Here is a 9,794-nt window from a genome sequence, read left to right as displayed (position 1 = left end):
AAGGGGTGGCGAGCCTCTCAGTTCCGCTACATTTCCGGGCAGAAGTAACTGAGAGAAGCGCTCGCTGGAGAACGCTGCGCCCTGGAACACAGCAGGGTTGGCAGACCGATCTCCCGAGGGCACTGAGGAGAGACGGGCACCGTGTAATGCGATGTACGCCGCTCTTCCCCAGAGGGGCCGGCCCTCAGAAGTCCTGGGTCATAGGCAGCAGGACGTTTTTCCCTCGAGAGCCGACTCCGCATGCTTCGCGCCCAGGCAGACCACGAGTATCCCCGCTCGTGATTGTAGTGAGAGCAGGGAGGAACACACAGCTTGAAGCGTGATCCGAGATCGCCCTTATGCTTTGATTTACTTGTGACCTTGGACATAGTGCTTTTTTTTTTTTTTGACAAACAACACCAAATAAGACTCACAAAACAAATATCGGACTGACAGACACACAGAGCGCTTGCTGAATGACAGAAAGCTGAAGCCGGCTCTGCCGCACGTGCCTTTATAGCTTCCTGGTCGTGACGGCACCCGCCCGTGACGCCTCGCACTTCCATTGGTTGTGATTACCCAACAAACTTGTCTTTCTTTTCCCACATTCTCTTTACCTTCACAGTATTTCTTTACATAAAAAGAAGTAAAATAATCATAAAAAAATAATCACAACAATAAAACATGGAATTTAAAAATTTTTAACATGATTCAAAAAATGTATTTAAGATTTAATTATGTCTCTACTTGTTTATCTGGTTTGGCCACGGGTAATTAGGAATTACACAACCTTCAGTCTGGATCCAACCATTAAAAGATCTGAGATGACTGAACACATGAACAGATGATGCCAACCCCTCAGAGGACCTCAGATAATGCTGACCCTAAAACAACACATAGAACTACCAAATTTTTCTATAAGTTTGATTGCAACATATAATCATTGCTGTTAATAGTGTTCATCGTCTGTTTGATGTCGTCATTAACTGGTTTTTACTGTACATTTTTGCTATATGTACATCAACTTGACAGTCACCACTGATATCCTATTACTAAATATATCGGAGAAACTTAATTTCCTGTAAAACTGCTTTGCAATTATTTGTATCGTGAAAAACAGTTAAAAATAGAAAATTATTTTAAATAAAATACAGTACAAACAGTTCGGACGTAGCACAGTGCTCATTCAACAAATGCACAGCAAAACAGATGAGTTTTGAGTCTGGATTCAAATGTGGTTAATGTGTTTAATCTCTTCTGGAAGCTGGTTCAGTAGGCCAATCATTACAGATCATATCAGTAAAGATTACGGCAACTTCTGTAAAACTACTGTAAAAAGTTCTGGAAAAATTCTGTCAGGTAATGCTCATTGTGTGAATATACCAGCTGTAAATACGTATGTAAGTATTCCGTCAATTCCTGTTTATAAGTATGTAGGCACTTGAAGAAGAATTCTGTTGCGGTGAGAAAAGTCTGTGGCAAACCTCAAGTGTTTTCCGCACACAACAACGCATAATAGTCAGATCAAAATAAATGTTGACACTTCTGTTAGCCAGACACTTCTGTTAGCTTTAGGTAAGTGCCTATTACCAACAGAATCCAGAATTAAACAGAATTTAAATTTTGACAGTATGTACAGTAGTGTGAGTAGGCCATTAATATTACAGACGACCTTTGGTAAAATTACATTACTCCATTACTCCATCTACCCTTGTGTAAAAACTAATCCCGTCCCAATAGGGCTATACTACATTTAAAGTATGAACATTGCCTTTAAGGTTTTACCTATGCATTATTCACTTTCCACGGTGGCACAGTGTCTCAATCAGGAGCACTTTTGCCTCACAGCAAGAAGGTCCCTAATTTAAATGTGAGTGTGTATGTGTGTTAACCCTGTGATGAACTGGCCATGTCCTGGGTTTCCCTGCCTTTGCTGAGATAGACTCCAGAGTCCCCACATAGGACAAGTGCTTTGAAGAACGAATGAAAATATTATTCACTTTCCAAACCACATCCAAATTAACCTGGTTATTGTGTTGAACACTTAGGGCCAGCTTTACTTACAGCTTGTGCCAACACAAACCCTCTTTTGGCATTAAAAATGTACTGTCAGAATATACTAAAGACACAAAGTGAAAAAAAATTGTTATTTATATATATATATACACAGGTCCTTTTCAAAAAATTAGCATATTGTGATAAAGTTCATTATTTTCTGTAATGTACTGATAAACATTAGACTTTCATATATTTTAGATTCATTACAACACAACTGAAGTAGTTCAAGCCTTTTATTGTTTTAATATTGATGATTTTGGCATGCAGCTCATGAAAACCCAAAATTCCTATCTCAAAAAATTAGCATATTTCATCCGACCAATAAAAGAAAAGTGTTTTTAATACAAAAAAAGTCAACCTTCAAATAATTATGTTCAGTTATGCACTCAATACTTGGTCGGGAATCCTTTTGCAGAAATGACTGCTTCAGTGCGGCGTGGCATGGAGGCAATCAGCCTGTGGCACTGCTGAGGTGTTATGGAGGTCCAGGATGCTTCGATAGCGGCCTTAAGCTCATCCAGAGTGTTGGGTCTTGCGTCTCTCAACTTTCTCTTCACAATATCCCACAGATTCTCTATGGGGTTCAGGTCAGGAGAGTTGGCAGGCCAATTGAGCACAGTAATACCATGGTCAGTAAACCATTTACCAGTGGTTTTGGCACTGTGAGCAGGTGCCAGGTCGTGCTGAAAAATGAAATCTTCATCTCCATAAAGCTTTTCAGCAGATGGAAGCATGAAGTGCTCCAAAATCTCCTGATAGCTAGCTGCATTGACCCTGCCCTTGATAAAACACAGTGGACCAACACCAGCAGCTGACATGGCACCCCAGACCATCACTGACTGTGGGTACTTGACACTGGACTTCAGGCATTTTGGCATTTCCCTCTCCCCAGTCTTCCTCCAGACTCTGGCACCTTGATTTCCGAATGACATGCAAAATTTGCTTTCATCCGAAAAAAGTACTTTGGACCACTGAGCAACAGTCCAGTGCTGCTTCTCTGTTCAAAAGTGGCTTGACCTGGGGAATGCGGCACCTGTAGCCCATTTCCTGCACACGCCTGTACACGGTGGCTCTGGATGTTTCTACTCCAGACTCAGTCCACTGCTTCCGCAGGTCCCCCAAGGTCTGGAATCGGTCCTTCTCCACAATCTTCCTCAGGGTCCGGTCACCTCTTCTCGTTGTGCTGCGTTTTCTGCCACACTTTTTCCTTCCCACAGACTTCCCACTGAGGTGCCTTGATACAGCACTCTGGGAACAGCCTATTCGTTCAGAAATTTCTTTCTGTGTCTTACCCTCTTGCTTGAGGGTGTCAATGATGGCCTTCTGGACAGCAGTCAGGTCGGCAGTCTTACCCATGATTGCGGTTTTGAGTAATGAACCAGGCTGGGAGTTTTTAACCTGTTAGCCTGCACCAGAGCGACCTCGCACTGAACGATCTTTGTTTGCATGTGTCATTGTTTTCTAATAGAATAAATGAAACGGGACAAAGTTAATCTTGACAAACTTTATATCATTCTGAGGGTCTAAGCCTCAAGCATCGACGACAGATCGCTGTTTTTCGATGGAAAGCTTATAAGGAATGAGTGGCACAAATTTGCTATATTTGTGTAAGCAGTACACATCCAAACACGCAGAGTAAAAAAGCCGTACGTACCTTTATCATTGTAATAACGAGCCACAAACGCGTCCACTGCTGAAATCCCAGTTTAGTTAGAGAGGTAAGGGTCCACAGAAAAACATCCCAGCGAGCACTTTTAGTCCAGCGAAACAATAACGTTGTAATAAGGATGAATATTCCTTTGTTTACGTTTCATTTCTTCAGAGAGTTATTGTTCGCGTCCGTTATGGAATAAATTACGCTCAAAAACAGCGTCTTGGTGGTAAAAAAACAAAACGATGTTGTAGAATACGGTCTTACAAATATAATGAGACCGTCTACGGAAAAAAAAGTCTCAGAAAAGCGGAATATAGATTATTTGAATTTGGCGCTCCCTCCTGCCGGCAGTGACGCTTCTGTGACGCACGCTGTCATCTGAGCGGGGCATAACTTAGCGATCTGCTTTATCCATAAAAAACTGTTTTATTTTCTTCTACATTTTTTATATGTGTGTGTGTGTGTATTGTGTGGGGAATGTGGCCGTGTCTGCATGATTATAATCTGTATGGACGCACATCAGCGTGTTTATTAGCGACTCTATGACGGCTATCATTGTGATTCATTGATCAGCTATTATTGATTATATGGCCCATCTGTTTGATTATAATCTGAATGGAAGCACATCAGCGTGTGTTTACTGACTCTATGACCATGTCTGGCAATATCACTTCACGTCTGGCAGTGATATTTATCATTGTAATAACGAATAACGAAGAATACTTCAGTATACATACTATATACAAAGCATTTTTTTCTATTTTTTTTCCTTTTTTATTACTCAAATAATTATTTTTGTATTTTTTAGTGCTCAAATAAATCTGTCTATTATTTTATAATTGAAAAACTATGCAGGAACATGTATAATGACTAAAATAGCTTGTATAATTCTGCAATCCATTTGGTGGTTATTTTTCCTCAAACAGGGGGGTGGGGGGGACCATAAATAGTTTCAGAAAAAATATTGCAGGAATCTCATTTTTCATGGTATCTTCTTCAAATTTGAAATATGAACACATGAGACATGTGGCTTTCGATCCATTACTTTTCTGGATTGCTCCAGGACTTATTTCATGTATTTGTATATGAAATAAAAAAACATTCAGTGTGGAAAAATATTTTTCAAGGCACGTCAGTGTCTATAACTTTTTATCTTTTTGAGCATTATCAACTCTGGATGATAGATAGTAAAGCCCAGAGTGTCTTCTTTCCAAAGATACCTAATTTGTTTGTGTAAGCACACTTTGTCACAAACTGTTACCATTTTAATTCAGGTAGGTTATTTTCACCTGCGAGGCCACAAATGGGGTTGAAGGTTAACAGGTTAAAAGCCTCAGGAATCTTTTGCAGGTGTTTAGAGTTAATTAGTTGATTCAGATGATTAGGTTAATGGCTCGTTTAGAGAACCTTTTCATGATATGCTAATTTTTTGAGATAGGAATTTTGGGTTTTCATGAGCTGTATGCCAAAATCATCAATATTAAAACAATAAAAGGCTTGAACTACTTCAGTTGTGTTGTAATGCATCTAAAATATATGAAAGTCTAATGTTTATCAGTACATTACAGAAAATAATGAACTTTATCACAATATGCTAATTTTTTGAAAAGGACCTGTATATATAAGCATTTACAGGGTTATTTTGCGACTGACCTTATTGCATATGCATTTGTAAGAGTTTCCTTGTCAGACGCAAAATTTATGGGAGAAGAGTATTTAAATAAATCATGCAACCTGATGGCTGCTAATTTGTGCTGCTCTTGGTAGACTGCATGGGCCATTATGTAAATGATTTGGCTGCATCCGTGTTCTTTAATTTGCACATTGTCAGTAGATCACCCACAGAACTTTCCACTCCCATTGGCGCTTTTATGATCTTACAGTCTCTTGCTAATATGCCTTGCTTAGTAAATCTGGCCCTAAGAGTTCAAACATAATTCTGAAATGTTGAAATTTCACCCATGCATTCATGTATACCTGTTGTTCAATCCTGCTTGGAGGGCCACTATGTCCGGACTGCTGAGCGAATCATTGGTACAACCGTCCCCACTCTCCAAAAGCTGTACTTATCCAGAGTGAGCAAAAGGGCTGGTAAAATCACTCTGGACCCCTCACATCCAGCACACTCCCTCTTTGAACTGTTACCATCTGGTCGACGTTACAGAGCTCTGAGCACCAGAACGACCAGACACAGAAATAGTTTCTTCCCTCAGGCAATCCATCTCATGAACACCCAACAATAAATGTGGAACACACAACTATAATACATTGTCCATTCACCACACTCACTTATTTTATTTTCTCATTTATAATTTGCACATACTTGACCTGCACATACATAGTTGTCTATATTATATATTGTGTTTTTGCTGCTTTGTACATTCTATTTGAATATTTGTATATTATTATTTTATTATCTGTGTCCTGTCCTGTTGCTGTCTTTCTGTTGCACTGTGGAGCTTCTGTCACTACAACAAATTCCTCGTATGTGTAAACATACTTGGACAATAAAGCTCATTATGATTCTGTTATATATATATATATATATTTTTTTTTTTTTTTTTTTTTTTTTACTTGCCTCAATACATGTTCAGGTTCAGTGTTTAATTGTGGTTGAAGCTAAACTCTACAGGACAGTGGCCCTCCAGGAGCAGGACTGGATTCAAGTGTGTATGTGAAGATCTGTCATTTCATTGTGGCTGTTCTCCACAGTCATCCACATGACCAGGTAAGCTATAAAATTTACAATAATATACACTTACAGTAGGTATGAATGAGCGGAAAAACAGTTCCTGTGTTTAGGGATAACTTTGTTATGCTAACTCCCCTATTCTACCTGGTGGTGTCATCTGAAGGCAAGACATGATTATGTTGTCCATAAAAAAACCTGATACCTGAAACCTGACACTAGAAGAGTTTCAAGGTTTTCCATCCTCTCTGTCCAGTAAAGGAGAACATTAAAGAGGTTTGAGATAAAATGCACCTGTTTTTACTCGGAAGAAATTATGTAAAAGCTAAATCTGATTGCTTTCTACATTTGATGCTTTTTAAAACCTAAACTGTCAAAGATTATTGGTGAACAGAAGACCATTGAAGTGGTTTTGCATTTAATGAGATTTTATATATCGATTAAAATGTCACCATATGTCAAAATGCCCTTTGCTTGTTTGACCATGTGACTCAGTGCTCAGGCAATCTGCATTTCAAAAATGCCATACATTTTTCTGAAAGACATGTTTTGTGGAGCATCAACGATTTACCTTTGCCGTGTACAAAGCTGGCAAAATCCATTCCTCATTGTTCATAAGCTAGAATACATGGAGCACTCAATCCATGGATACATTTTAAATGTAAATGTAAATGACAGCGGCAAGGAACCAAAACTCCCTCGGTGACAGAATGGAGAAAAAAACCTTGGGAGAAAGCAGGCTCAGTCGGGGGGCCAGTTCTCCTCTGGCCAGATGAACCATCAGTTCCAATCCAACTGCAGCAAAGTCAGATTGTGTAAAGGACTCATCTGGATCCCGAGGTCTTGTCCCGATGGCCGTCTAGGTGACAAGGTCTTCAATGGGGATCTGTCTCTGGGGCTCATCTAGGTGTCCTGAACTCCTCTGCCATTCAGGGCTGTAGAGGTCATCTCTAGGTGCTGATCCACCATCTGATCTGGATACGGACTGGATCGGGTGGCTACGGTGATCTCAGAAAAAGAAAGAAACAGACAAATATTAGCATAGATGCCACTCTTCTTATGATGTACTGTAGCAAGTAAATCGGGTGTCATGGGAAGTGTTCCTGGTTCCGGTTGACCTAATTAATGCAGCCTAAGAATCCTTTAACGGATTTGAATATTAGAAGCGTATTAGTGTGTTATGTGTACGCCAGGTTAAAGAGATGGGTCTTTAATCTAGATTTAAACAGACAAAGTGTGTCTGCCAAGTTACCGAGTGGGACCTGGTCGTGAAGTCTGTTGTTATTAGCAGTATTTCAATAGTACAGCATGCTCAAAAAAAAAAAAAAATACATATGAAGTTTATCACTCACCTTTCACAGTCTGCTTTATGCAAAATACATATTTTGGTTAAATGTTAGAAAATAAGCGATAGAAATTGCAATGTCACAAAAAATGTAAAATCTAAAATCCTCTACTATTTTTCTGACTTGAATGTGTGACTTGTCACTGTAACAAATGCCTGTCATTGTAATGCATGCCCAACTTGGAAGTAAGAGCTTTAGAAGTGCACTTGAAAGCAGCAATAAATGCAAACATCATCGTAATGGACCGTTTCCACATTCCTGGGGTTCTCAGAAGTAGCGATCATCATGGATATGTAAACTATAGTGGTAAACAGGAAACTTACAATATATATATATATATATATATATATATATATATATACACACACATTTTATTTTCTTTTTTGCAATGCCATTTGCTCCATTATCTAAAGAAAATGTCGACAATAGTGTTTCCATGACTTTTTTGAGAGTTAGAAGAGAAAAATGTCAAATTTACAATTTTTTTTTTTTTTTTTTTGTTAAGATAATATTTATTGATTTTTGAATTATACTGTTTAAACAGAATTCTACATTTATTGTGGGAATGTATCATTCTTCAAAAAGGGTCTATTAATTCAGCTCGCTATTTTCTTGTAAACAGAACTTAATCAGAATGACTTGATTTTCCATGTTTATGAAATGTGGTTAGATATTAGATCATTCTAAAATTGTATCAAAGTACTGATTTGTGTTTTATCTGCTGGTCTTCAGTATTTTATAATGTTTTCTGTAGATACGCTACAGCTTGCAGGGAACTGCACAAAAAACCCAGTGAGTGGCATTTTTGTTGGACCATAAGATTTGCCTTTGATGAGAATGACCTGGTCTGTTCAATCTGATACAGTAGAAAGATCACAAATAAACAAAATAACACTCTTTACAACACTGAGGTGAAGAAGGCCATCTCTGACTGCACAGTATGTCAAACCTTTAAAGCTGATGGGCTTGAGCAGCAGGACATTGTGATAGAGTTTTCTTCAATCAGTCAAGGTCACAGAGGGCACAGAACCACCACACTGAATAATTGAACATTGACGAATGGTCTGATGGATCTTAATTTCTGCTTTGACATGCAGATGGCAGGATCAGAATCTGGCACAAACAGCAGGAATTCATTGATCCACTCTGTCTAATGTCTTGGGAATGTGTCCATCTCATAAATTAGGCCTATTAAAAACATTTAAGCCAGTGTGAATATCGTGGCATACCTAAGCTTTTGCGCTGACCATGTGGGTCCTTTCATGGCCACATTCCACCCATTTGCAAATGGGTACTAATTCAGCATGTCACAAATCATCTCAAGCTGTTTCCATAAATATGACAGTGCAATGGACTGAGCGTTCCCTTGAATTTACGATATCGAGTAAACATGGAGCAGATGGCTACCCGTAGTCACAATGTGATACTCTACAACAAAATCCTAATATTTTCCTAACCAACCATGTCAAGCAATTGCACATTTTGACAAAAGCCTAGTTTTTTATTTCTGCAGCATCATGGTGGACAGCACTGCCAATCGTGAAATCTCATTTTGTCCAAAATCATGCTTTTTGCTGGGTTGTGATTGTGATGTCATCCCGTTTCGTGTGAACAGCTTGTAGCTTGAAGCATCACACAAGGGTTAGTGGATAATTCTTGACCTGAATATGATGTAAACCAAGGAGAAAAAGGGGGAGGGTTGACCTTCTACTTGATTAAGTGCAGTATGAATTTATGTATAATAATTAAAGTCGCTGCAAAATACATTTCCATAATACCTTGTGTTGATTATGTAAATCCACAAAGAGGATCTTAATATCAAACACGCTGACTCATGAGTCAAGAAACTGCTAATTTATTTTCTCTAATTATTTATTTACAGTTCATTACACATTTCAAAAATTGATCAGATCATCACACACGATTATGATGAACTACTGTGTAAACTTAATGGGAACTGACTTCATATACTAAAACTCACACTTGTTGTGGCCAAAATCACATTCTGAGTAGGTTCTACATAGATTGAGCTACACATTATGCGAATGTGTAAATTTACATTATAAAT

Source organism: Barbus barbus (genome assembly GCF_936440315.1).
Source record: "Barbus barbus genome assembly, chromosome: 20".
Lineage (NCBI taxonomy): Eukaryota > Metazoa > Chordata > Actinopteri > Cypriniformes > Cyprinidae > Barbus > Barbus barbus.
Note: the sequence above shows the minus strand (reverse complement) of the source record.